Consider the following 27,723-nt stretch of genomic DNA (forward strand, 5'->3'; position numbering starts at 1 on the left):
CTCACCCTTTCACAGGTGCCATTGTAACGAGATAATTTTATTCACTTCACCTGTCAGTGGTTTTAATGTTGTGGCTGATTGGTGTATACTTTTGTTTTCTTAGATCAAGACTTTTTTTTTTTTTTTTTTTTTGTAAACTGATTTTATGAACAGTTCAGGGTCACAACAGCATTTAGGCAGAGAAAACTAAATGTTCAAAGTGTAACAAAGAGCACAACAAATTGCAAATATGTCCATTGTGTATGCCCATATACAAAGAGCAGCTCAGGGGTATACCATTCACCATGTAGCACTTTCAAATAGCTTGTCCAGAGATTGCAGAATTCATTAGAACTGACATTAAAATACATTTCTTTGCCAGATATGTAAGAGTAGTTAGTGTAAGAACCATATTATAATCTAGAAAGGACTCTGGGTTGCAATTTAACAGAAGAAGAGTTGGGAAGAAATCAAATCTTTTGTTAAAGGTTTCCTTGATAGTTGCATGCACGCCCGTCTAGTAAGCTTGTATCTTATTATATTCCTAGAATAAATGTATTAAAGTGTTGGGAGGGGCTTTACGGTTAAAGCATAGCTGAGACATCTTATAAAGACACACTGAAGTAGATTCTGTGAAGGAAAAATCGAGACAAAAATTTTGTTTGACATGACTAATTTGTGATCCATGCTGATCAGCATAAAGAATCAAATTCTGTAGAGCAGAGATCCTTTCTGATTACAGAAGGTAGCACGGCATGTTGTGTTCCACCTGAGCTCTTTGCAAATCTGTTGACTGATATATTAGGTGTAGGACTGAAATCACATTAATCCAAACAAGGGATGGAATTGAGACCTTGTTATTTCTCAGTCATGTCTAACAAAAATCTGTGGTGCACACTGCCTGTAAGAATATATATTATATACACACACACACACACACACACACACACACACACACACACACACTATACTACATTACTCATTTAGCAGATACTTTTCTCAAAAGCAACTTATAATTAATACTTAGACGATACTTTTCCATCTAAGGAGAACTGGTGAAGGTACAATCACTAATCTATATATGCTGCGCTGATGCTTTCTCTCTCTCCCTCTCTCACACACACACACACACACACACACACACACACACACACAAAAAGGCTTTTAAGGCCAAGAGAAGGAACAGCAGGTAGGGGGCCTGCTGTCCTCCACTGGAGTCTGAGCACTGTGTTCAGCTACATCTCAGTCATCCTCAGCAGCAACACTATAGTTCTTAGTTCAGTTGGTTTTTGAAGGCTAACACTTCATCACTGTTCAGTTTTACAGTTGATTAGTTATGTTAATATTTTCTTGAACTTGAGTGCTGAACATGGCTTTAGAATACAGTAAGAAACATTTATGATGAATGTAGAACATTTCAAGCGAGATGGACAAGCATGCACTACTTTAACGGATGACAGTGCCTGATGCTGAAAAACAAAACAACCAGTGACCCCAGAATACATCACTCATGGAATAACACTTGTGAAGGACAGTATAGCACAAACTACACATTTACATTTGACAGATAAGTTCACTTTTGTTAAGGCAAGATATCCAAACAAAAAAGTAAACTCTCTCTACTGAAGGCTTTTCAAGATATTGTGTTTCCAGAGAGAATCAGCAGTCAAAGCAAGCTCTGGTGCAGTTGAAATTATTGCCAAACTGTTTTCATATTGGGGGGCGCAGCGGGTTGGACCGGCTCCTGCTCTCCGGTGGGTCTGGGGTTCGAGTCCCGCTTGGGGTGCCTTGTGGTGGACTGGCGTCCCGTCCTGGGTGTGTCCCCTCCCCCTCCGGCCTTACGCCCTGTGTTACCGGGTAGGCTCCGGTTCCCCGCCACCCCGTATGGGACAAGCGGTTCCGAAAATGCGTGTGTTTTCATATTGCGAATTTATGTTTTTAGTAAGTTGTTGAAATAATATGGAGAAAAACTGTTTTTAAAAATAAATTTACCATGACAGCACTGCTTGCCATATTGACAAGTTAGCAACATTAATAAGAAAAGCTTCTCACATACTACTAATACTACTACTCACTATCCTTAACTGCTTGTCTAAGTCAGGCGCAGCGATGATGGGGTTTGGTTTCCAGAACTCTTGAAGCAGTATGAAAATGTACTGTTTTTACCTGTTAACCGCAAAGATATTCAATGATAAATTGTCCGAGGACTGGCCTGAGAAAGAATAGATTTGCTATTAAACTACAAGAATAAACCCTTCTGATGTAAACTCACAAAAGGTATTCAGCTATTAAGAGATGATTCCCCCAACATCTTCAACAAAGGTAATAAATGAGGAAAGAGAAGTGATGAGAAAAGATTCCTTGATTGAGACAAAACGACATATTTTCATAAACTAGAGACACAATCACAAGACATGGAAGATAAATAAAGCTGGACAACATTCATGGATTTATCTAGTTGTACAATGAAAAGCAACTACACTAACTGGGTTAAATATGGTTGCGTGTGTCTGAAATTACTAGCATGTACCTGCTACACAAGCTTTTGTCTTCGTTCAAAGCTCACTTTTTTCCCCAATTTAGTTTGTCTATTTGTTGTTTGTACAAAGTGTCCTTCACATTTTTATGCAAGCCAATTCCATACAAGATGAAAAAAAGCTGAGATTCATTTTAATCATGTTTATTTATCCGGCTGCCTGTAGATGCAGTTCAGAATCTGTTATGCCATCTGTTTTTCACATATAGATGTCTTCTTAAAGCAATTATGTATTAGATTTTTGATTGTCATCTTGTCTGCATCAGAGGATTTCATTATCTCTCTCAAAGGACACTTTAGAAAAGATAGAGGCAAATCAACAACTCAGATGTCATTTTCCTGAAATAAAATATTAGTGATCCATTGTTACATAGCATACCAGTTGGACAATGTGAATTTCAGAAAGTTCAACATCCTGGTCCCAGTTACTTGCATGCACCTGCACGACAGGAAAACCTAAGGTCCATTTAATATCTTTTGACAATTTTTTTTCCCCTCAAGAACAGGAAAGTAAACAGTAGTTATCCACTGCACCTTTAGTCAAAACTGACATTTAGGCAAGCAGATCGTCAAAACTACTATTCACAATTTTGCAACATGTCCGCAGGCTTAGACCTTCGCAGGAAACCAGTGTGGAATACTGTGGTCAAACCAAGAAGCAAGCTGCCTTCATTGCTTCAGCATGCAGCTACTGTATAAGCTGGCAACAAATGTAAAATAAACTCAGTTTAACAGAGACTACAGAATTAATGTAAAAATGTATCAAAATAAGCTTTAGTGTCACTAATAATAAAACTCCCTACATTGTGTCAAACAAAGTTTATTATAACTTGAATTCATTAGAACTGATTAAAGCATTTTCATGCCAAGGACAATGTAATTCAAATGCACTCCTGGAAAACACACAGGCAAATTCTTTTTTGATGCAAATGCAAAATTAAATATTTCACCAAACCAAATGGCGGGGTGGGCAGGACTTTGAAAAATTCCAATATGGAGATCTGTTTCAGCTACAAAATTGTTGTGTAAAATGTCAGATTTATCACCTCAATTTTATTGATAAAGCTACAAAGTACTGTGAGTCCCAAAAGGACCACCCCATGGATTTTTCTGAACTATACACCGCTTAAATTTTCTCATTCATACAGAGAGTTCATGAAGTACAACCTTGTCACAACACTTTCAGAAAGGATATGTTAGGTATGTACAGACAATGAACAAATATGGGTAGATGAACAACCCTGAACACTTTGAAAATGAAACTCAAAGTCTGAAGACATGATTTTCATCTGGTATTTTTAAATACGCAGGCCATATGTCCACCACAGACACTAAGTAATGTAGAAATAAAAAAGTTGAGGAAACATTGGCTAGAACAGGAAGTATAATGGTTTAAGAACATATCAAAGCAAGAATCCTTCTGGGAACCTTAGCAATTGGCACATTCAGTTATAGGCCTGCTGTCAAAACAAGCATATCCCCAGCCTAAGGAAAATAAAAACAGACAAGTTCCATATACAAGAGTGGCAGTTTTCCTCCAAGAAAACCTTAAAGTTTCCAACCAAGTTTACAAAAGCTCAAAAACCAAATGAGCAGAACTGCCTATTCCTAATCAAAAGAAATCCCTGTAGTGTGAATCATATCGATAAATCAATGCACAACACTCAACCTCATGAATCGACAAACAAATCAGTTTAAACATTACCTAGCTCTCTAAGCAGGCATCAAAATCCTCTACACCTCTGCTTCTCCATCCTAATCTGTTCCTGCAAAAACACTCAAACTACAAAAATCACATTTCTTTCTAAAGAGAAGAATCAGATTTATCTAACAAGTCTGGGTGCAGTAGATTAAGTGTAATTAGGCAGCTTAAGTGTGGCTTCAACTGCAATACAAAAGACTTATCTGTCAGCCACCCAAAGTATTTTTACCCATCCCCACCTTTTGTATTAAGACTATGCAAATTTGTTCAAGTCCTCTCTTTGTGCTGAAAATTGATTTTTGCAAGTCTGACCCACATTCTTGAAAAGTGAGTTGGAATAAGGACACAAAGTAGGATTGCCAATGGCAATGAACTGTCAGATTTATGTGCTGCTTTTTTCTCTAAAGCTCCTTCTTATTTGGAGTTATCAGCCTACCTTACCAAAAAAATGTCCTCTAGTCTGCATGTTATATAACTGGAATTAAACATTGTTCACATTCTAAGTAAAGTACCTGAGCAACAGACAAACCTTGGCAGATATTCAGATGAAGTGTCTGTCCTTTAACTTGGAATGGAAATAAGCTCCTCAGTGGGCGGACGTGTAACTAGGGCCGCCACTATCAATTATTTTAATTATCAAGTACTGCACTGATCATCATGACAATCAATCAAGTATTTAGATAAAAAGACTTATCAAACAGAAAATATACAGGAGAACAAAAACTGGCAACAATTTTACACTTAAGCAACTTTTAATTTATAAAAATTAAGTTTTATGGTTTGAGTGGCATATTTAAATGAAAAAAGTGCAAAGAAACCTGTTAAGCAACATTAGTTACACTGAGTTTTTTTTTTAAAAAAAACCATATTGAATCTAATAACTCATACTGAAATCCAATAATCAGAAACATATTTCAAATAACTTTCCAAAGTACAACCAAAAATAAGGTATGAACAAACAAATAAAATAAACAAAAATATTTTATCATCCCAAGCTCTACTTAGGAGTAGAAAGTACCACAACAAATTACAGAAGTGCAAATCACAATTTAAGTACTTAACTTACAGGAGCACGTGGTTTCAACGAACAAAAAAAAAAAAAAAAAAAATTGTTTTTTTTGTAAGGCTTTTTGGCACTGGTAGGAGGCAAAAACCAAAACCCAAAAAGAGAATGAACACACACACACAAGTTGCAAAGGCCATTGGCAGACCAGCAAAAAGGTGCACTATTGCAACCAACTGGGCTGAACGTGGAGTGGAGATATTGGAAATACACTATATAGGGTGTGTGTGTGCGCGTATATATATTTATACACACACACACAGTATATAGAACGAGTCCTTGAGGCATAAAACTTAGAGAGGAATTTAATTAGTCAAGTCACTTGAGGAATCGTTTCAGTCGTACTGACCACAAAATAAAACAAAAACATTTCTATGTTTATAAGTGGACAGACAGTTCTGCTGACTCCAAAGTTCAGTGCAATGTGAATTATGTCAGCATATTCTGAGAATTTAAATTTTTAGGCTAAAATAATAAAGGTTTAATCTTTTATTATTAAATTTGTTGTAATTTTACTTTAAATAATAAAACACTCAGATTCTATTAATTTCTACATAAAAAACAAAGCATGGACTGAAAAGCCAAACTAAAAATTCTGTAAACACCTAAAGTCCTCCCCACTGTACTTCAAAACTTAAAAATGTGCAACTTGATGATTGCACTGGTTATGCTTATTGCAATGATACTAAATAGTTTAATATTCAGCCATAATGCATTTAAAATTTTAATTAATAAAGGTTAAAAGGTATTCCAAATATTGGACTATTTTCACCCAAAATGACAATAAATCTTAAAGAAGAAGAAGAGAAGGGAAAAAAAAAAAAAAAAAAAAAAACCAAGTACATATTTCCCATGCACTACATTATGGAAAGAGAATGTATCCATAAATACAAGCTCCCACTGCAAGAACCTTAGGATAGTCAATGCATAGGCTTCACAACTTTCCCCATGTTGAACACTGATAAAAGTCTGGTTTACACACATCGGTTTTTGTAGCTAGTCAACTTATGCAATATGCACTGTAAAAAAAAAATTTCTAGTAAAGCCTGCTTACATTTATTTACCAGGCGCTTTTCTCTAAAGATACTACTACAGCGTTCACTGGAAGTATCAGCCCACACCTTATTCACCAAGGTAACATACACTGCTAGATACACTACTTACAATGGGTCACTCATCCATACATCAGTGGAGAACACACATTGTCATTCACACACTATGGGTGAACCTGAACAGCATGTCTTTGGAGTGTGGGAGGAAACCGGAGCACGTCCTCTCACACCACCCAGTCATTGTGAGACAACAGTGCTACTCACTGTGCCACCCACGTTTGCTTTTAGTACCAAGGTACTAGGGCATTAACAAGGTAATGTCAAGCCTTAAACAATAATAATATTCAGTCATAGTTGCTTCACTGTTGATTTATTTCTTATCCTTCTTTGTTAACTAGTATTGTTCTGACATTTACATTCTACTTTTCAATTAGAGTTTAAGCCAGGAAAAAAAAAAAAAAAAAAAAAAAAAAAAACCCTCAGCAAAATGCCTTGACTTTTGATTAGGCCACAACATAAGTAGGGGAAAAAGTACTTGTATCATACATAAAATAGAAGCAATCTAGCATTGAGAAGAAAAGCATACTACTGAGTTATGGAAATTAAAGTGATTTTCTACACTAAATCTCAGAATCAAACTTACACAGCCATGATCTGTAACAGGAAATCTGGCAAATGTGTATTCAATAAAAGTTGAATGTTGTCTGCTGAAACGCATGGAAAGGAAAACAAATGCTTCTTTTCTGCACCTTTATTACATGTCCATGGCACCAAATTATAAGGTAATCTTTGTGTCTGGTTAAATTTTCTGTTGAAAAGTTCCTGTATGTGCAAGTAACACAAGTCTTATATTTTGCCAGCAGCCATCCATAATTCAGACAATGTTGCTATGCTAGAAGTTCTGCTCAAATACTAAAAGCAGACAATGGCAGAAAACATAGCCATGCTGTCATTGAAGCTACTCTTCACTAAAAAGTCACAGCCAGTTTTTCAGCCAAGGGTGCTGCTCCTTCAGGTTAATTAAGACTGTAGCTAATTGCAGGGTTTCATGTCTGCAGGCAAAAGAATGCAAATTCCTTTAGTGTTCAGTCTGATACCATCATCACTTCACCCAGGTGGTTGTTCCATCAGGGGTGTGTGACAGCATTCAGAACCGGTCTGTCCTGTTCACCTTCAACCAGATTAAGGGAGTGGATGGAAACTTTATCCTCCAGAAAATAGCATTTAGACACAGGAAAAAGGGCAACTTCAACACGGAGAAAAAGAATGAAAGAAAATTTTAAGTCTTGACAAAAACCTACCTGAGAGGGGAGTCAGGTCTGCTTACACAGCGCAGACAGTTAAATCAGAAGAGTGTCAGCGGAGAATCATCTGCGGATAAAGACGGAGACAGGGTCTGATCTAAATGGATAGATTAGGTAACAGGATACTAGGGATTTGCACAGCCTTCTGTAATTCACAGAGCCGTGAACACTTAAAACGGCTTCAGTCGTAATAGACTAAATAGTAAGCAGAAGGGGGAGGCTTACTCATGTAGTACCTGGGGCTAAAACAGCCTTTAATATCTAAGGAATTTCATAGTGCTACAGTTGCATTCTGGCTCCTAGAAGCTCCAGACTACAGTCTGCTGAGACTTAGAGAAAGGGGAGCTTTCTAACCTCTTTCGAAACCTGCCAATGAATTCTGCCAATACTTGCGCTTGCCGAGAGACTGTGCCTCATGCACAGTGCAGGGGGGAAGGGGGGATTTGGTGTCCTCCGGCTGATCAATTTACCAGCCTCTCTTTTCTATAGTACACCAGCCCTGAGTGACAGGGGATTTAAAGAGCAAAATCAATGCCCTTGAATTAACAAAACAAAGGGGATGAAGGGTAAAAACCTCAACCGTGAACAGAATTTGGGATGATGTGCCATTTACAATTAGCCTCTCTCATTCATTTGAAGTCTTCCCTGCCAAAACCTTATCTTAATACAAGCTGGCCATATACACTGACTTTAGACATCAATACCACTGACTAGACAAACTGCAAGATTGAACTGAATATCAGAACAAAAAAAGACTGGTGCAATTCACGGTGAGCAAAGTCAATCATGTGAAACTTGATTAATCTGGTTTCTCTGGGTAAAAAGGACAGAGGTGGTAAGAGACAGGCAGCCATTTCTTTCCCCCTCCTCTCCCTTTCATCCTCGCTTACGCTTGACATGGCTACTGCCAGGCACCACTGATTGCACCTGGGTGTTTATCATTTCTATGTGTTTCAATTGCATCTGTCAATTTGCATCCAATATTCATTTTGTGATGTTCCGATGACAGAAGATCTGAACCTGGAATCCCCCCCCCCCATACACATGTTGACCAAGCAACCAATATCCTGGAACCTTTCCACCAAATATAAATATATATATATATATATATATATATATATATATATATATATATATATATAAAAAAAAGATAGAAAAACCAACTCGATCAGAACTGGCTCTTGCCTGCACCCAAAAAAAAAAAAAAAAGATTCCACAACTGGAGGTCATAAAGCCCCTCTGTTTTGGCCATTCCTCGGCACAGCCTGAATGTGTGCGCTTTGCTTTTTTAGTGTGCTGTGTCTGTGTAGAGGGATTGCACAATCGTGCAGCTGCCTTCTCTCCACCCTCCACACGAGGGGATTCTCAAGAACGTAACTGAACAGGAAGTATGAGCTGTGGCCAAAGAATACCCTTGTTTGTTTACTAAGAATGCTGTAACCCATCTATCATTTGTTTTAATTAAAAAAAAAAGCCTTATTTCAAAGGATTCCATCTTGTGGCATTTGAACAAGTTCATTAATTCCCCCACCCAAAAAAAAAAAAACCTAAATATAAAAAAATAGCAATACAACCTCAATTCTTGCTGAAACCAGTCCAACTGAAAGGACAACTATTTTTCAGCAAGGCTGCATTCCAATTCCTAGGCCACAGCTAGAACTTTGATAAGGGATCTCCCCAAACATCTTCCCTAGTGTGTACACTGTCAACGGAATTACACAGTGAAAATCTATATAAAACATGTCTTCAGAAATTACTTGTTTATTTCTGCTAAACGCAGAAGTTTACTCGTAGCTTTCAGACAATGTTTAAAGATGCAAATGAGAAACACAAAATCTTATGCTGTAACTTTATGAAATGAAAACTCAAAGAAAACATTACAATAAACCCCAAACTTCATCAAAATGTTGCCACTTCATAAAACCAAGCCATAACAAAAATTTAATAGTCAAATATTTGTCAGTGAAGGCAATGAAAAGGTTTAAAAAAAAAATCCTCCCACTTTTGTTGTGACCGATTAACGAACTGCCTCCCATTCAAACAAAATACCCCTGTCAATACAGTAACAATGAACACAGGCACGCACTTCACTCTATGGGGTGCATACTTCACCATGAGTGCAACATGCCTGGAGGAGAACGCAATTTGTCTGAATCCAGCTGCATACGTAGGTATCCCTGTGAGCTACGGGGTGGGGGGTGGACCCAGCCACCCAAGGGAACATCAGCCTGATTTTGTTCCTTTGGCACTCTTGCCATGGATTGCTAATGTGGCATGATGAAACGAATAGCAATTTATGATCACAATATAAAGGAGGCCCTTCGAGCTGAAGTTAAACTTTGCATTTCATAGAAGTCTTGACTCAGAAGCACAGCAGTTAGATCTGGTGCCTTTGGACCCAAAGGTCACAGGTTTGAAACCCACCTAATTAATTCATTAATTCTAAGTAGCTTAACATTGTAAGTCTCTTTGAATAAAAGCATCAGCTAAATTAATGAATGTAAAGCCATTATTGTATATATAAACTGGTACAAATTTTTATATAGACTATTTATGATGAAACTAATGAACTTTAGCCTTTTTCATATTTCTGCCTTGTTAATACTCTTAAATCTGGCAATTTTTCATACAGAAACATTTTAGATCTCGGTGTCTTCAACTTGAAGTTATATAACTTAAGTACAAATATTGTAAAAGTAGACAGTTAACTATGAGCAGCATTACAGTGAACCAGTCTCCCACTGTTCCTGACAACAAAAGCAGAAACAAGACCACAGGAGCTGCTGATCATCCACACTCACGTTGTTCTTTGGCATTTGTGCACTGACACAGAACTTACTGAACACACAAAAAGTATTGGGGGGGGGGGGGGGGGAATCTTTTTAGATTGATGACAGAACTCCTGGGTTTCATTTTCTTTCTATTCTTTACTAAAACTGAAGTCAACTATTGTTTGTGCTTGAATTGCTTTTTTTTTTTTTTTTTTTTTTTTAAATTACAGCATATCAGAATTAAACAGGAAAAAAAGATAAGGAGAAAAACTGCACTTTCGCATGTACTTAGCGGATAAGAGTGAGGCCAATTCAAAGTACTAGAAAGACTGGATTCTTTTCCAGTATGAAATTCATATTCAAATCATTTCCTTTCTGTCAGCTCTCCATTAGTATGGAGATAATTAACTAAGTTGTACAGAACAATATAACAACACAGCAGAATCAATAACTGGACATGAATATGCTGCCTTAAACTGACTTTTGCTCCTATTGCTGGGTAAGCATTGAGCCTCATGGTTAATAGTTAACCAAAGGACTGGGTTTAAAAAAAAAAAAAAAAAAAAAAAACTAATACTGAGCTGACCTGTGACCTAAACACTGAATCAAATTCTTATGAGGAAGTTGCACTCTAATTTTATTTAGTACATTTATTTACATTTACTAGCTCTGGCAATATTGCATCAACTGGCAGAACCGTGGAAGCACACATTCTCAACAGTTTGTCATTCATTTACTTTAAAATACTGTGTTGTGTATGCATTAGTCTTCCCCTAACAGACCCAAAAAGCATTACTAGTCCTCATAACTTGAAGTTCTACATATTTACAACACTTTTTTGCTTTGCTAGGTCTGTGTACATTTACAGATTACTCTAAGTCATGAAGAACATTATATTATGTCACATTATATACAGTTTTCTATGAGGTACATAAAAAATGTTTACACACCTAAAATCCTTCATCACAGGAATAAAGCATTAGAAAAATGTTATTTTCCCCATGGACATTCTGATAAAGGTATACACTGAAAACATTTAAAACATTTTCCATAAATATGACAACTTACATCTTTACTCACATTATGAAAGAAAGGATATAGTACAAAAGAGAATACATACAAGACAGGAAAGAGGAAATATAAAACAAGCACAAACCTGTCAATTTCAGGCCAATCACAGATTTAGACAACACAGATACAATAAGACAAAAGTAAAAATTGATCTAGAAACATAACCATCCTTCCAGAGCAAAACTAGTTCAAGACCTTCTCTTCATTCTCTGAGGCACTGGGGTCTGGTAAGTGGGCATCTTCAATGACACCTTTACAGCAAATAAAGCTTCAAGCTTAAAGCTCTAAAACTTCAGTTCTCTCTATTATGGTAATGATCGCTATTTAATTCATTATACTATTTGAGACCTATGTCTAATGATTGCTGGGTTATGTCATGGAAAACCTCAAATTTTTTTACTAGTGGAGCAACACATGTCCACTGATCAACAACAATTTAAAGGGCAACTCATATTCCTGCTCAAAAGTCCACTGCCCACCTAAATCCACTCTGCTGTTATCTTGCAGTATTACTACCATACTCAAAGGGCTACAGAATGTATTTTATGTAAGCAAATGGGGGGGGTATTGACATAATCCTGCATTATGCATACTTTACAAAAATGGTTTGTTAACATCTTGAGGTCTACAACTTGTGTTTGTAATCTCAGTATTGTTCACATTAAGGTCTACTGTGAAATACCATACAAATAAATGTAAGGATTTCCAGAAATAGGGAGCTCAGTGAACGTTTTGAAACAAATGTCCAACAAATGATATGCTAATTATGCCAACGCATTCTGAAATACTCAGTTCCTCTGTTCATCTCCAGATTCAAGGACAGACCTATGTGCTTCAGTGTTGACCACAAAATTTTATCTTAGTATGCGCCTATATGTTGACAAAAAAAATGCAATTTCACTATCTAGTATTTCCATCCTCATAGTACTTGCTGTTCAACTGGCACAGATCCAAGGCAATTTTCAAGCTTATATTTCCTAGATTTTTATCATTTGATGGCCTGGGTTTTTAAAATCAGTGCAATTTTGGTTATATGCACTTGCTACAACAGTACAGCAGCAAGGCCAATCCCAGGACTTGAATTTACAGCCTTCTTGGTATAGCAAAATCTTCTGGCTTGCAGTTAATGTGAATTCCATTACTAAGGTTTGTATTCTCATGTTCATTTTAAATTGATTTTTGAAAATTATGAGAATACAAAAACAAAGAGATTTAACAAAAACTGTGTGAAGCTGAATACTGAGAGGCTCATTTTTTCCCCCTTAGAAAAGCCTCAGTCCTTCTCTCAAAGACAGGAGTACCAAAATTTTCTAGACTTTCATAGAGCATCAGAAGGGATTTTTCTTTCTTTTTTAAATGCAGTCCTGGTTACAATTTATGAAAATTCTGTAAACAAGAGCAAAACCCTAATTCATATTAAAGCATACATCTGAGGAACCAATTAATCTGACTAGCAAAGTTAATTGCTTATATGCCATTTTATGGCTAATGTGTGCAAGTAATTCATTTCTCTGAATACACTTGCTTCTGTATATATGTTTGCCAGCTATTTTTCCATGTTGAGTGCTCAGATGTAACATTTTTATGTCAAAGTGGAACAAGTCCTAAAGTCAGATGTCCCCAAGAGAGGATTAAAACTTTTTTTAGGCCAAGTACATTGGTGCAAAAAGACAGGTAAGAGAAACATTCTAGGCTGCCCCATACATTTCTACAGGTTCCAAATAAGCCTAACCAGAGCATACAATAAGTGAGCAAAAGGGAATGAAAATATTAGTCACGAATGAAGGTAATCATCAACATTCACACACACTTAAATCTGTTTTGGTCAATTATGCAGGCAGAAAACCAGCTAAAATAGACAGCATACACATAAATATGTAATAGCGGCAGGGGCATTCAGCAAACTGCAACACTGCAGTTAGCAATTCTTAGAATTTTACAGTTTTACTACAACACAATAGTACTTTATAAACATGATCGGTACAGCACTGCACATGCAGCTTGTATGTGGCACACTGTAGTGAAATGCCACATGATAGAAACAACCACCAGACTCTTCACCTCAGCAGAAGACCTGGGAATCAAAGCAGCATCACTGAAATGGTTTCAATATCACTTATTAGGTAGGTGCTTTGGCATAGTTCCCTTTCTAACCCTCTTTCTCCCTCAATAGACGTTGGGACTACACACACGCAGACGACACACACATCTACTTCCATCCTCCCCAGCTGGCCGATACACTGACAGGCACTACAGCATCTCAGACATCACCACCTAGATGAGAGAAGACACTTTAAAACTTCACCCATCTAAAAATGAGATCCTCAATTTCCCTGCTGTAAAACTCAGTCATCGAATCCACTTAATCAGTCAAGTCCCTGAAAGTAACAAGACTCATACCTCTACTTCTCAGCACAATGAAGCCATAACCCATTTTGCAGATATGTCCTAACAAACATGGTACCAAATGCCACTCTCTAACTGGCCCCTGGTCAGGCTTTTCTGCCATCTTGCCTGGACTACTGAAACACCCTAATGTCTGGTTTTAGGCCTCTGCCATCAAGCCACTTCAACCGATACAGAATTCTACCGTTCAATTTATTTTCTTCCTCTACCTCGTCATCGCTCCCCTTGACTTTTTGTGGCTGCCCACATCAAGTTTAAGACCGCAATTACAGCCTACAAAATAATTGACGGATTAACACCATAATACAAACACGGTATGGTCACTCAACACCCCAGCAAGAACACCAAGTTCCCCTACATCTGGTTTACTCCTAGATGTAAAAGAACTCCCCCTCTCCCTCAGAACTGCTGAATGCCTCACAGCATTCAAGAATGAGTCTCAAAACCCATCATTCAAGATCAAAGTCTTTCAACAGTAAAAATTACTTTCAACACTTGCTGTAATTACCTTGTTAATCTACCATGTAACAGGGTAAAATTTGTTGATCAAATCACCCCATAAGTTCCCCACTGCAAGGGTGTGTCCCCTCCCCCTCCAGCCTTACGCCCTGAGTTGCCGGGTTAGGCTCCGGTTCCCCGTGACCCCGTATGGGACAAGCGGTTCTGAAAATGTGTGCGTGTGTGTGAGATTAGGAATTGTTTCCTTTATGTTGGGGGAATGGGTTTGCAGACAAAATGTGTAAGATATATATTTTTGTATTTTAATTTACATCTTAATGAAAACACCAACATATTTTATAATATTGGCAACAAAAGATTATCCACCTTATCTGTGAATTCATTGATCAATACCCACTTGTCCACATGCATTGATTATTTGGTTGATTTTCATGTTTTAAAAATGGTCTGAACACCAGTTGAAAAAACAACTGCAGAGTTTTTCCTCTGCTTACCAGGCCAAAATGCCATTTTAGTGAATCAGAAGACCATTACACTAACTGCTGTAGTGGTTTTTCAATGAATGGCGCTTCCTCATATGAGAGCTGAGTGTACAAGCCATGCAATTCACATTGGTAGAGGTAGCTACTTAGGTGATTACAATATCAAATAACCTGTGTTATGATAATCTATATCAAAACATCTGATGCTGAACATATTTTTGGAGACTCAGCTATATTTTGCTTGGAAGAAAAGCATCTACCATGTAAATAAATGTAAGAAATAACCAACTGACAGTATGTCTTAACGTGGCAACTGAATTTAAGTGTAGTAAACAATTTCCTGGGGGTGTGGTGGTGCAGCAGGCTTGACCGGGTCCTGGTCTCTGGTGGGTCTGGGGTTCGAGCCCTGCTTGGGGTGCCTTGCGATGGACTGGCATCCTGTCCAAGGTGTGTACCCTCCCACTCCAACCTTGCGCCCTGTGTTGCCGGCTCAGGCTTGCCGCAACCCCACTCGGGAGAAGCGGTTTCAGACAATGTGTGTGTAAACAATTTCCTGTGATACACATTACAGGAGGTGATTAACAATTCAATGTGTTTTCAAAGTGTTTAAGTAGCAATTCAGATGCTATGTTTGAACTTTCCTTCTTATTCAAAATGTTATTTGCCAAGCAGAATTCTTAAAGCAAAATAAATTGCACAGCTTGCAATACTACAGATTGCCAGGGTTCAGCAGCAAAAACTTAAAGATCCAAACTTGTGGAAGTCCAGAGTCCTGTAGGGTTCAGGTTCCCAAGGACTGAAATAGCGCTGACCCAGATAGTCACCACACACATAAAAAGGCACTATACAATGGGACTGGGCCATTTTCCAGTTTCCTAAATTCAGTGTTCAGAGATTTCATGCAGGCCAGGATAAACTTACCAGCGTATAAAATATTACGAATGCCAAATTCCACCATAACCTAATAAAAGCCCACAGTTTATCCAATATACTTCAAAAACTGCACTGATACTGATTTTGTACTTTGTCCCTTTTTCTACCAGTTCAGTTGTAGCTTGCTAACCCATTTCTTAGTCTCTCCCTCAAAACACAAAACAGACACCCAACTAAGCTAGTGTTACTGTCAGCACACACCTTCTCCAATGTACATGAAATAAACCACCCACTCTTCACTCCAAGGGATCCAAAACTCATTGGCCCACATAACATGATTGGATGACAGTGCCGGTTACCCAGTTTGACCTGCAGCCCTGAAGGCACTTGACCAAAAGCAGCTGCTGCTGTGTGCAATGAGAGAGAGGACATTAGCTTTTCAAAATTCCACAAATTTGGCAATAATAAATAGCAAAATATCCAAGGTTAAAATGAGCATGATTCTTGAAAAACCCAGCAACAGGTTTAATAAAAACACCAGGAATCCAGCCTTTACAACTACAATTGCACAAATATCTCTATTCTAACTGCTGGGATGGGGGTGCAATTGTTCTGGCACCCTCCACTTCCATTTACACTAAAATATTACAGACTGGGCTGAAGACACATGATTAACCATTCGAGTTCAACTCCAGAAAGCTTCCTGGTGGAAATTCAGACACAGTAGTTGGAGAATGTAGTATTCCCTTGTAATCCTGTTTTAAACAAGGCAACCATTCAGGGCACAGCAAAATAATCTGTGCTTCAAGTTCCAAAGCTGCTGTAATTGGCTCCTTCCTTTAGTAAACACAAGCTTCTGGTTTAAACCACACATTTTTTTTTAGGGGAAATCGCAACTATGCTGAATTACAGGTCAGTGTTTTTTTTTTTTTTTTTTTGTTTCTCTCATTCTCCAAGTCTTCCATAAAATGGTGGGGACATACTTCTATTAATGATGCAGAGCACTTCTTATGCAGCTAAGACTGAGGCTCAGACAACAGTAAAGTGCTATCAAAAAGTAGTTATGCTTACTCTGATCACTGTAGGCAGGAGCACAAGACATTATCTCTTGCCAACAAATTATGTATTGTTTGTATATTTCTATTGTCAGAACTCTCTTCAAATCTAATATGGCAAATCAACTGACTACCAAAGCAGCAATGGCATACCAATGTATGCCAGCATGGTAGCACAGTGAGTAGAACTGCTGTCTCACAGCACCTGGATGGTGCAACAGGATTTGGGTTTGATTCCCATTCAGTCTGTGTGGAGTCTGCATGTTCACCCCGTATCTGCATGGGTTTCCTTCGGGTGCTCTGGTTTCCTCCCACAGTCCAAATTTTTGGTAACAAAAATCACCCACAGCGTGCTTATGAGTGGCAAAGTGTGTCTCATCGGTATGTGGATAAGTGACTCATTGTAAGTAGCGTATCCTAAACTGTAAGTCACCTTAGGTGAATACAGGTGGTCCTTGATTTACAATGGGGTTACATTCCCTGAAACCCATCATAAATCCAAAATGCATTTAATACAAACCTCTGTGTGACAATGTGAGATGTGGATTGCTGTCGCTGCCTAATATTGCTTGCCTGGGGGGGGGGTCAAAATTCGAAGTACTGATTCTACTGAATGTCTATTGCCAGCTCACCTTTGTAAAGTGTAAAAAAAAAAAAAAAAAAAAGCTTAAGTCGACTCATCGAAAAACGGGGACCACCTGTAAGGTGTGGGCTGATACTTAAAGTGAACACTATGTAGTAGTATCTTTGGAGAAAAACGTCTGGTAAATTAATAAACGTAATACTCCCACCCTGAATAACAATGAGCAGAATCCAAAAGGAAAGATTTTTGGGAGAACAACAGTTGGGTTTCAAACAAATATCATTTCAGAGCCAAATTTACAAACTTCCATTTTCTGGGTGATTGAGAAAACCACAACAGGCTGCTGAATTTTTAACATCTGAGCACTAAATGTCAAAGTGAATTTATTGCTGTTGCGAACAGGTCTTTAATAGTGATAAAAGAGTGAAGCATTACATATAAACAAGCACTTCACTGCTCATTTTGAACTATGAGGAATATTGTAATATACTTAATTTTCATTCAAAAATAATCACAACATAATACCTGTCCAATAGGATGCCCTAAAAACCATAATTACCTACATTTTGCTTAAGGGTCTCACTCTGACATTACAAGAGAACTGATATCAATACACTCACAGATCACATTAAATAACTTAAGACTAAAGAATATCATCCAGTTTTGGAACTGAGACATCTGGACCCAAAAGATTGCAGATTCAAATCCCATCCTTGAGCAAGGTACATATCCTGAACTGCTCCAGTAAAATTACACAGCTGCAAAGATGGGTAAATTATTGTAGGTATCTTAACATTGTAAGTTGGTTTGGAGAATAGTATCAGATCAATGTAAATAGCCTTGAACATGAAAATCTTTATAATGCAGTTTCTGCAATTTCTTTTTTCTACAACACTGATTAATGAAGACAACAAAAATTCTATTATAATTGAAGCGTAAATATTAAAGGCAAGCCTTACTTCAACCATCTTAATACCCTCCTCTAACAAATAAAACATCTCTCCTGTGTATTACATAACAGCAGTTTTAAAGTAAGAACTAGAATTATAAAACTTCTAAATATTATCAACCAGACCAATTAAAAAAAAGCATTTACTCAATTATTGCACTTTAATACGACTACCTTGCACAACTATCCATAGAGTAGCCATGAGTTGACATCGACTTAATGGCACCTAACCGCAACATCATAACTACCTTAAGGCTGGACTGCACTTCCCACTAATCTGGAACAATTATTTACAGAAAAAATAATCTGTCAATTTTCACTGCATTGCTGTTCTGTCAAATGGTAACCTCATTATTGATGGAGTGTTATGAGTGACTTGAACTGAGACTTGACAGGCTGATGACACTCATATCTAGGTACAACAGAACAGACTTAACCGATACTCCACTCAAGTACTCCAGTAGCCCAGCGATGATGATTAAAATAATGTAGGTTTTATGAGTCCCATTAAATCCTCCTACCTTACTAAAAGCAGAAAAAACAGAACTGACACTGCTCAGTGATAATACTAGGGTCTATTGAAAATTGAAAAAAGTCTACCATTACATAAATCAGCTTCCAGTAATTAAGAGTGACAGACATTATAAAACAAAGGAAAACCACGAAATACTGAGGAGTCACTAACAATGACATGCCCTCCACAACTGCATAAGTCACACTGAGTGTACGCACTGCACTGTACACACAAACATGCCCTACCGTTTGCCTCCCTTTGCCTCTCATCCTATTCCCAGAAGTCAACCAATAAGTCCTGATCACAAATAGCTCCGCTATCTTAACTAGGAAAGAGTGTCCCATTATTTCTTCATTTACTTGCCTAACAATGCAAAGTTTTTATAATGAAACCAAATTTGTTTGCTCAAGGGTCCTACAGAAGGAGTAGCGACGCAAACTCAGGTCCTCGGATTGGAGAATTCTAGTCAGTACACTACCCCTTTAGGACACAGCAGTGCAACGAGGACAAACATCAAGCTTCACGGGTGAAATGAGAGCCTATTTGAGCTCACAGTGGTTTACATATTAAATATGTACCAAAACCTTAACCCATCCACGTTTATTAATGGTGCATCCTATCATGTTTGGGCAACCTGGAGCATATTCCAGAAATTGCTGTGAACTGTAAGATAAGGTACACCCTGAACTGGAACACAGTTCATTATACGGTACTAAGGACAATTTTGAGTCGCCAGTCAATTTGAGAAGCTCGTCATAGGTTTATGGGTGGAAACCAGAGTATGTGGAGTAACCAGTTTTAAACACACAACCCTTTAGCTGTGAGGGGGACAGAGTCACCCAATGAATCAACATTAGGCATAAAGCTGAAATTACTTTTTGTTTACAGGTGACATGTAGGAGACAGTACAACCCACTTCAAATTATGCATATCAACCAGACAAGTAATAAAACATTTTGTTAAGAGTATGACTTACATTTATTTATTTAACAGACACTTTTCTCTAAAGAAACTCCCAGTGAACACCGTAGTAGTATCAGCCCACACCTTACTCACCAAGGTAACTTACACTGCTAGATACATTACTTACAATGGGTCACTCATCCACACATCGGTGGAACACACTCTCTCTGTCACTCACACTATGGGTGAACCTGAAAAGCAGGTCTTTGGATTGTGGGAGGAAACCAGAGCATCCAGAGGAACCCCATGCAGACACGGGGAGAACATGCAAACTTCACACAGATTGAGTGAGGATCGAAGCCATGTCTTCTTACACTACCCAAGCACTGTGAGACAGCAGTGCTACTTGCTGTGCCACCCACACGTGTTTACCAACACTGTTGTTTACCACTATATATTTATATACGCTACCAGTTTTTCTTGACACGCATTCAGAAAAACACCATTTTTGCAAATATACCTCCATACAGAGACTTGTTTTCATTATTATGACTGCATGCAGACCTAGTATAACAACACTGCTCTTTGTACACAACAACAGACCACCTACTCTCAAGATGTGCAACAGCACACAGCATTGGGAACTGTCTGCGACACATAATCCAAGCATGCCTTTCATTTTGGTACCACATCTTATTTTTCCCCAAGTTTGAATAGCTTGATCTTTTTGAGATGCAAGAGGCTGTGTGGTACCACAACATTTCATAGAAGCTTACCTTGATTTTCCACAAGCTTTGTTCCATAAACTATAATCATTTCTTAAAACACATACTAATTCGAGGCAGTAACTATTGCCAAGACTTTCAGTATACAGCTACAGAACAGAAGCCATTCAAACTTTACACTGAGCAATCAAACTAAGTTCTTGTTATTCCATTACTTAATTAAAACATGGCAGGAGTTTGACCCAAAAAAAAAAAAAAAAAGTGTTGGAAATTGCACTGACCAACAATAATATAACCTTGCTGTGACAGTTTCCTTTAATTCGACCGGTAATTCATTTTAATACACATCTGAGTTAGAGCAGGGCCACATCTTTCACTGATTTACAAATCAAACAGCAGATGTTTATATATCTTTTCCATGACTCAGATACATTTTATCACGAGGACCAATTAACCAGCATATGCAATAGTTCCTTTCTGTATCCACTTGTGTTCTTTGCTTCACAGGCTAAAAATTCAATTCTTCAGAAAAATGCCAGACCTGACACACCCATTTAAAGTGATTCCATTGAAATACCATTCAAATGTTATTTAACATCTGTTAAAATCTTGGAATAAAACAACTAAACAAATAGGTTATGGCCTACAAATGCATCAATGAAACTGATCCCAGCTATCTACAGGACTTGATCATTCGCTACATACCAGCTAGACCGCTACGCTCTTCCACATCTGCTCACTTGGTGGTCCCACGCACAAAAGGTAAAGCACGAAGGTTCTGGCACCGTTATGGTGGAACGACTTCCCCCTTTCGCTCACAGCTGCTGAATCTTGTCCACATTTAAAAAGGGTCTTAAAACTCTTCTCTTCTGGACTTGTTTCGCCAAAGATCTCTTAAATTCATGTAAGATATGAATGTTCATGGCCGTGAGGTATACACGTTCATGATCGGACCAATCCTTTATAGAGCCACTCCTGCAATTGAACGTAAATGTTTATATGTATCTCTAAAAAGAAAAAAATAAAGACTACTAGGAAGGTGATACTCTGGTAGTTTTATGCAGCTACTTGTGTGATGAACATTGGTGCATATGGTGAAGGAAACTAACTGTACTTAGGAATCACATCTGTAGCCATGTCTCTTTCTCCTAAGGTAATGCACAAATTGTATTTTCTATGAGATGTAGATCACTTTGGAGGAAAACACACACACACACACACACACACTGAAGCCGCTTGTCCCGAACAGGGTCACGGCGAGCCAGAGCCTAACCCGGCAGCACAGGACGCAGGGCTGGAGGGGACACACTCGGGACAGGATGCCAGTCCATCACAAGGCACCCCAAGCAGGACTTGAACCCCAGACCTGCCAGAAAGGAAGACCCGGCCAGGCCCGCCCACTTTGGAGAAAAGCATCTGCTAAACGAATGAATGTAAATAAGCTCTATTGTATAACGTACTGTGTTTCACTGTGGATGATGAACAAAACTACCTGCCTTACAGTTTCTAGAAAAACCAAACAAATGGTTGAAAAAGTACCAATGAAAAAGATGCAGACTCATGCAGAGATCTGTTTGGAAATAGGATTACATAGAAAAAGTTTGCCAAAGATGTACAGAAAGGAGAAGAACATCTGACGTTGGTTGTTATAAGCCACATGATGGCTGTAGAGCTGCTAGTAACCTACATGTTAGTAACAAACCCTCCCAGGGTGGAATGACCTTCTACCTGCTCGTGTCCTGCTACACAACCAGGGTAAATCCAATGCTGTGTGTTTAGTTGAGACTTGAAAAATTGGGGGGAACACTTGCACAAATGCAGCCTTTTGGGTGACACACTGAACACGTTTAAGACCTGCGACATCTCACGTGGACAACTAAAGCACTCTGCCTCAGCTGCCCGCACTCTTGTGCCATTTTACTTCTTGCATTCCAGCTGCCCGCCACTGGACTCTCGAAGAAACACACAAGGAAAGGTGTGTGATATTCCTTCTCCACTCATTTCTCACCTCCACCGGCAGACACATTCTGCACTTGTATCAATTAAACACAAACAATGTCAATAACTCAAACAAGCAAGACGTTTGACAATTTGCACATGCATAAGGGCAGCTGGTAACATACTGGTTAGCACTGTGGACCCAAAGGTCACAGGTTTGAGTTTCACCTCCAGCTGTAGCACCCGAGAAAGGTACTTACCCTAAATTGCACCAGTAAAATTACTCACCTGTATAAGTGGGTAAATAGTTGCAAGTACCTTAACCTGCAAGTACCAAGTGTAAGTTGCTTTGGAGAAAAGCGTCAGATAAATTAATAAGTGTAATGTAAAAGTATCTACAATGTCAAACTTAGGGATGCTGGGAGAATCAGTTTTACTGTCATCATGTTCTACCCTTAACCTCAGAGAGAAATGTATTAACTGTACTCTACGTATACGTGCGGGGGGGGCGTGGTGGCGGAGTGGATTGAACCAGGTCCTGCTCTCCGGTGGGTCTGGGGTTTGAGTCCCGCTTGGGGTGCCTTGTGATGGACTGACGTCCCGTCCTGGGTGTGTCCCCTCCCCCTCCAGCCTTTCGCCCCGTGTTGCCGGGTTAGGCTCCGGCTCCCCGCGACCCCCTACGGGACAAGCGGTTCTGAAAATGTGTGTGTGTGTGTCTACATACATGCAGCGTCTGCAATACACTGTCACAGGGCAAAGATGAGTGTGTGTATTTCTTAGAGTATTAATATGTCAGGAGCAGTGGGGCCTGGTCTCTGTTCCCTCCCGGTTTCACTGGGGGAACCCTAAGCACGATCCTGCTGTGCATAATTCATTCAGCTGAAAACTTCCCTAAAAATATAAGTCCTGAAATATGAGCCTGTGAGTGTGATTAATAATCATGTGCAGTTCACACCGGGCGTTTCTGGGACGAACTGAATAATGGGCTCGAGTGAAATAGTAGGAATTAGAGACAAGAAGAAGAAGACGACACGCACCCTGAACCAGCTAGTCTCGCAGACTCAGGCTACACATGATTTCTCACGAAATCACACGAGCTCGCCGAGAAGTTAACTTACATTTCCGTAACGATCAGACTAATTTTGGTGCACGTGTCTTAAAAACGAAGTGTGAGAAGAGCGTCTTGGACCAAGACAAAAAAAAAAAAGGCTGACGTGCAGGAGCCTGGCCTTGCTGCTCCACAGAATGAATGCGCAGGATCGAGGATCGATCGGGTGGGCGGTGGGTGAGCACGCGCGCGCGCCTCCGCGCGCCCGTCCCGCGTTCACTTTCCGTTCAGCCGTTATCTCCTCAAACGAAGTATCCCTCGAACACCGTCAAAAAGTTCGTTTTCAAGCAGCATCTCCTCGCTACCCCCCGGCTCGCGTTCAACGCCAGTCTCAAACTCGTGTTCAGTGGCGACTTCCAAGCAGTGAGTAAGTACACAAGGCAAGCGCGGGCGGCCGTACTGTACATACCATCGCGCAGCTCTCCTCCTCCTCTTCTCTCCTGCTCCGCTCTTGGCCTTGAGAAGGTGCACTTTCAGCCGGTTTTCACAGAAATCAATAAAGCACAAAAGAATAATAATATACATCCAAAAATGTACTTGTTCGTTTTTTTTTTTTTCCCCTCTCCGGCTCGCCGTCAATTTTCACATTTCGTCTCGAACATATGACAACGCGTGTCTCATTTTCTCCGTTGTTCCTCACACGGTGTGCGCGCGCGCGCCGGGGAAAAACGCCTCAAAGATGTCAGGGTGTCGCACCGACGACGGGGCGCCTCAGCCCATTAAAAGCCCCTCGCGTGGCCGCCTGCTTCCCGAGCCACGCCGTTTTTCTCCAACTCTAACGCTCTTTGTTATGTCCGCGCTCGAGCGGAGTTGCAGCGCGCGCACGGCCCCGCCACAACAGCCGCGGTTCGGACAAACACCGCTTCACCCGCTCGGGGAAGAAAAAAAAAAAAAAGAAAGAAAATGCGGGCGAGCACGGCGTTTCTGCCGCGAACGCGCAGCTTTTTCGTGAAGAGAGTGCCCGCGTGAAAGTGTTGCGTCCGCCTTTCCCGAGCTTTCCGATAATGGCGGCCCTCTGCCGAATCCTGGCTGCGCTTCTCCTCCTCCTCCTCCTCCAGAGAAAAAAGGGAGCCGCAACCGAGACAGCGGCCGAGACTCGCCCCGCGGCGCGCGCGCGCGCTCGCTCGCGCTCACAGCCACAGCTACAATTGCGACTACTGCACGTACCAGCGACTCCAGCACAGAGGCTGCGGCGAAGAAGAAACGAGGCAGCGGCACAGGATGATTAGCGCAAGACAAGTAGCCGAAGAGCGTCAGTGGAAACGCACAGGGCGCGCGCTCGCTTGCTCGCCCGCCCGCCGCTTTTCTCCTCACGGTACTCGCAGCTGTGAAGTGCTACGGTTCTACTAGTTTTAAACGTCCTTTGGATTAAGCCCAGTGCTCGGAAAAGTTTGGCGTTTTCTCCTTTCACGCGTGACGCTGCGAATAAATGGCCCAATGAAGGGAAACGTTGCTAATGAACTGTCCCCGTTTACTCTCGGCTCTGTGAAGAGGTGCCATTGTCCAAATATTGCAGCGGGAGTAAGGGCCGGTGGAGCGCGCGCCGCCGAGAAACGACGTCGTATTTCTCCAGTGTGTGCTGTGTGTGTGTCATTTAAATGGTGCAGAGGGCCCACGCCCCTCCACGGAGACACATGGCAGACAGGACATCGCCCTCCACTGTACCGCACAGTGCGGCACTCACGCACGCTGACTCTCTGTGTGTGTGTCTCTCATGGTAATGTGCATTGCTGTCGGTCTGGAAAATGAGCAAATTCACTGTAAATAAGACATTTTTTTCCCCTCTCAGAAATACATTCACTCATTTAGCAGATGCTTTTTCTCCCAAGCAACTTCCAATGAACTCTATCTAGTGTTATCAGCCCACACACCTTATTCACTGGGGTGACTTATACTGCTAGATACACTACTTACACTGGGTCACTCATCCATACATCGGTGGAACACACACACTCTCTGTCACACACACTATGGGGGAACCTAAACAGCATGGCTTTTGACTGTGGGAGGAAACCAGAGCACCCAGAGAAAACCCACACAGACACAAGGAGAACATGCAAACTCCACACAGACCAAGCCAGGATTGAACCCACATCCTCTCACACCACCCAGGTGCTGTGAGACAGCAGCGCCACTCAAGTCCTACACTTAGCAGTAATGAATAAAACTAGATGATCATGTGGATTTTGAGAGGAAAGAAGAAAAACTTTCCCAAAATTTGTGAGATAAAGAAAGTTGACATTTGAACAATAGTCTGTACATTTGCTTGTGAACAATTGTTGTTGCTCCAGTCCAGCACCTGAGCGTGGAAGCAGAACTACCCAAGGACATCTAGCAGAGTAGAGGTTAGAGCTGCTGCCTTTGGATCCAAAAATTACAGGTTTGAGCCCCATCGCTGGCTGTAGTACCCTTGAGCAAAGTACTTCCCTTAAATTGCACCAGCAAAAAAATTACCCAGCTCTATAAATAAGTATAAGTTGCTTTGGTGAAAAGTGTCAGCTAAATGAATACCTGGAGTGGTGACAAAAGTCACATGGTAAAAGTTATTTTACTCTGAGTTACCACACACTTCCAGCTGTTTTTGGACATACACTGTTTCACAGGCCACGCAGCTTTAATTGTACAGGCAAAATTCATCGTTTTCCTGTTAGGTATTCAGTACCAATGCATCGCTGCCGTGACTTCTGAACACACGTACCCATCATTTGGATTTGTCCCACAATGTTCATGGTGAACGTGGAGCCAGAACTATGCAGGGAGAACAACTCTGAAGGTCAAGTTGGTCATTTTAAGGTCTCATTGTGGTTTTAGGTTTAAAGCAAGAGCATAAGATTTTCCCCACTGAACTGTATTTCATTTGCACCTATTTACATTTACATTTATCCATTTAGCAGATGCTTTTTTCCAAAGCGACGTACATCTCAGCAAAAGTACAATCTATGCATTAAATATGCATTTACTCTAACTTGTATACTTAGATTTGTTCTTTGATGTTCATGCATAATAGTTACAATATAAGGGGTGCAGTGGGTTTGGTCTGTCCCTGCTCTCTGGTGGGTCTGGGGTTCGAATCTTGCTTGGGGTACCTTGCAGCAGACTGGCATCCCATCCTGGGTGTGACCCCTCCCCCTCCAGCCTTGTGCTGTGTTGCCAGGTTAGGCTCTAGTTCACCATGACCTTGCTCATGGCAAGCAGTTTCAGAGAGTGTGTGTTACGATGTAGTGCTGGATAGTACATACTTTGGACAAACTTGCAATTAGGCCAAAGCTGGGCTTCAGTTCACCCCAGCACATATAGATTTCCCTAATTCTGCTGCAAAGGGCTGGGAAAGCCTATGAAGTAAGGATCCAGTGTGTCACATATTACATTTCATATTTTACAGGCAGAAAGACAATATCAACCCCAAGACAGGTGAGTTCGGCAACACAGAAGTCTGGAAAGATGGTATTTCCTTCCCTCCTTCGCATCACGAAGACCAGTAGACTGGGAAACATCTGCCACTGGTGAGTCAGTTTTGGATGAAAGGAGGGCAGAAGCTGTACTGCTGCTGCTAGTAACCGAGGAACTGCAACACACATGGACATCAACCACATTTAATTTACTGGGAAAACTAAAGAATTTGTCCCATGGAGTAAAAGCTGAAATTCACATTGTTGGTAAACTCAAAGTTTTCATCAAAATATGATACATTTATAGCCATCTTTTAGCAACATAACATGTATTCCCTTTTTAATCAGCATACTTATGCATGTGTACGGTTTTATGCGGAATCATATTTCACGTGATAAAATCCAGTCTTTTAAAAAGTGCACCACTGAACTTAATTTCTCTCAGGAACGCTTTTAATGGAATACATAAGATGCTGTTGGTATCCACAAGATTGCTGAATTACAGGCAGTGCCATGTTACTACTGTAAGTATTTTAATATGCCCACATGAAGGTGGCTCTGCAGGTTTCCCTGGTGCATCAAAGCTGCTGTATTGTGGGTTTTGGACATGGGTTCAAATCTGGCTCGTCTTGTGTGGACTTTGCACAGGTCTCCTCTGGCTGCTCCAATGTTCTTCCACAGTCATGCAATTCAGGCAAACCGGTGACTCTGAATTGCCTTTAGTGTGTGATCATGTGAAAGTCAATCAGTGTGTGATTGCCCTGCGATGGACTGGATTCCCATCCGGGGTGTATTCTGCATCGTGCATCTGGGACAGCCCCCGGACCACTGCGATCCTGTGTTGGACAAGCGATTTGTGAC

At 40.2% G+C, this 27,723-nt stretch overlaps 1 protein-coding gene and 1 long non-coding RNA gene across 3 annotated transcripts in view; one reads left to right on the forward strand and one right to left on the reverse strand.

The window, feature by feature from the left end:
* LOC108934386 (rho GTPase-activating protein 35-like) overlaps positions 1–24,996 on the reverse strand; it is a 45,330-nt gene extending 20,334 nt beyond the window's left edge. Inside the window, exons 1-2 of one of the 2 annotated variants that reach the window (XM_018752117.2) lie at positions 23,883–24,996; positions 7,634–7,703 (exon numbers count right to left, since the gene is read on the reverse strand). The gene's annotated coding sequence lies outside the window, so the exon portion shown is untranslated. The remainder of the gene's footprint in view (positions 1–7,633; positions 7,704–23,882) is intronic. The other variant, XM_018752118.2, reaches the window with a different exon arrangement.
* On the forward strand, positions 23,634–27,584 carry LOC114910407 (uncharacterized). Its single transcript, XR_003797626.1, has 3 exons — positions 23,634–23,836; positions 26,856–26,976; positions 27,511–27,584. It is a non-coding gene; the product is annotated as an uncharacterized LOC114910407 (long non-coding RNA).
* Positions 27,585–27,723: the final 139 nt, after the last annotated feature.

This window comes from Scleropages formosus, chromosome 4 (genome assembly GCF_900964775.1).
Source record: "Scleropages formosus chromosome 4, fSclFor1.1, whole genome shotgun sequence".
Taxonomy (NCBI): Eukaryota; Metazoa; Chordata; class Actinopteri; order Osteoglossiformes; family Osteoglossidae; genus Scleropages; species Scleropages formosus.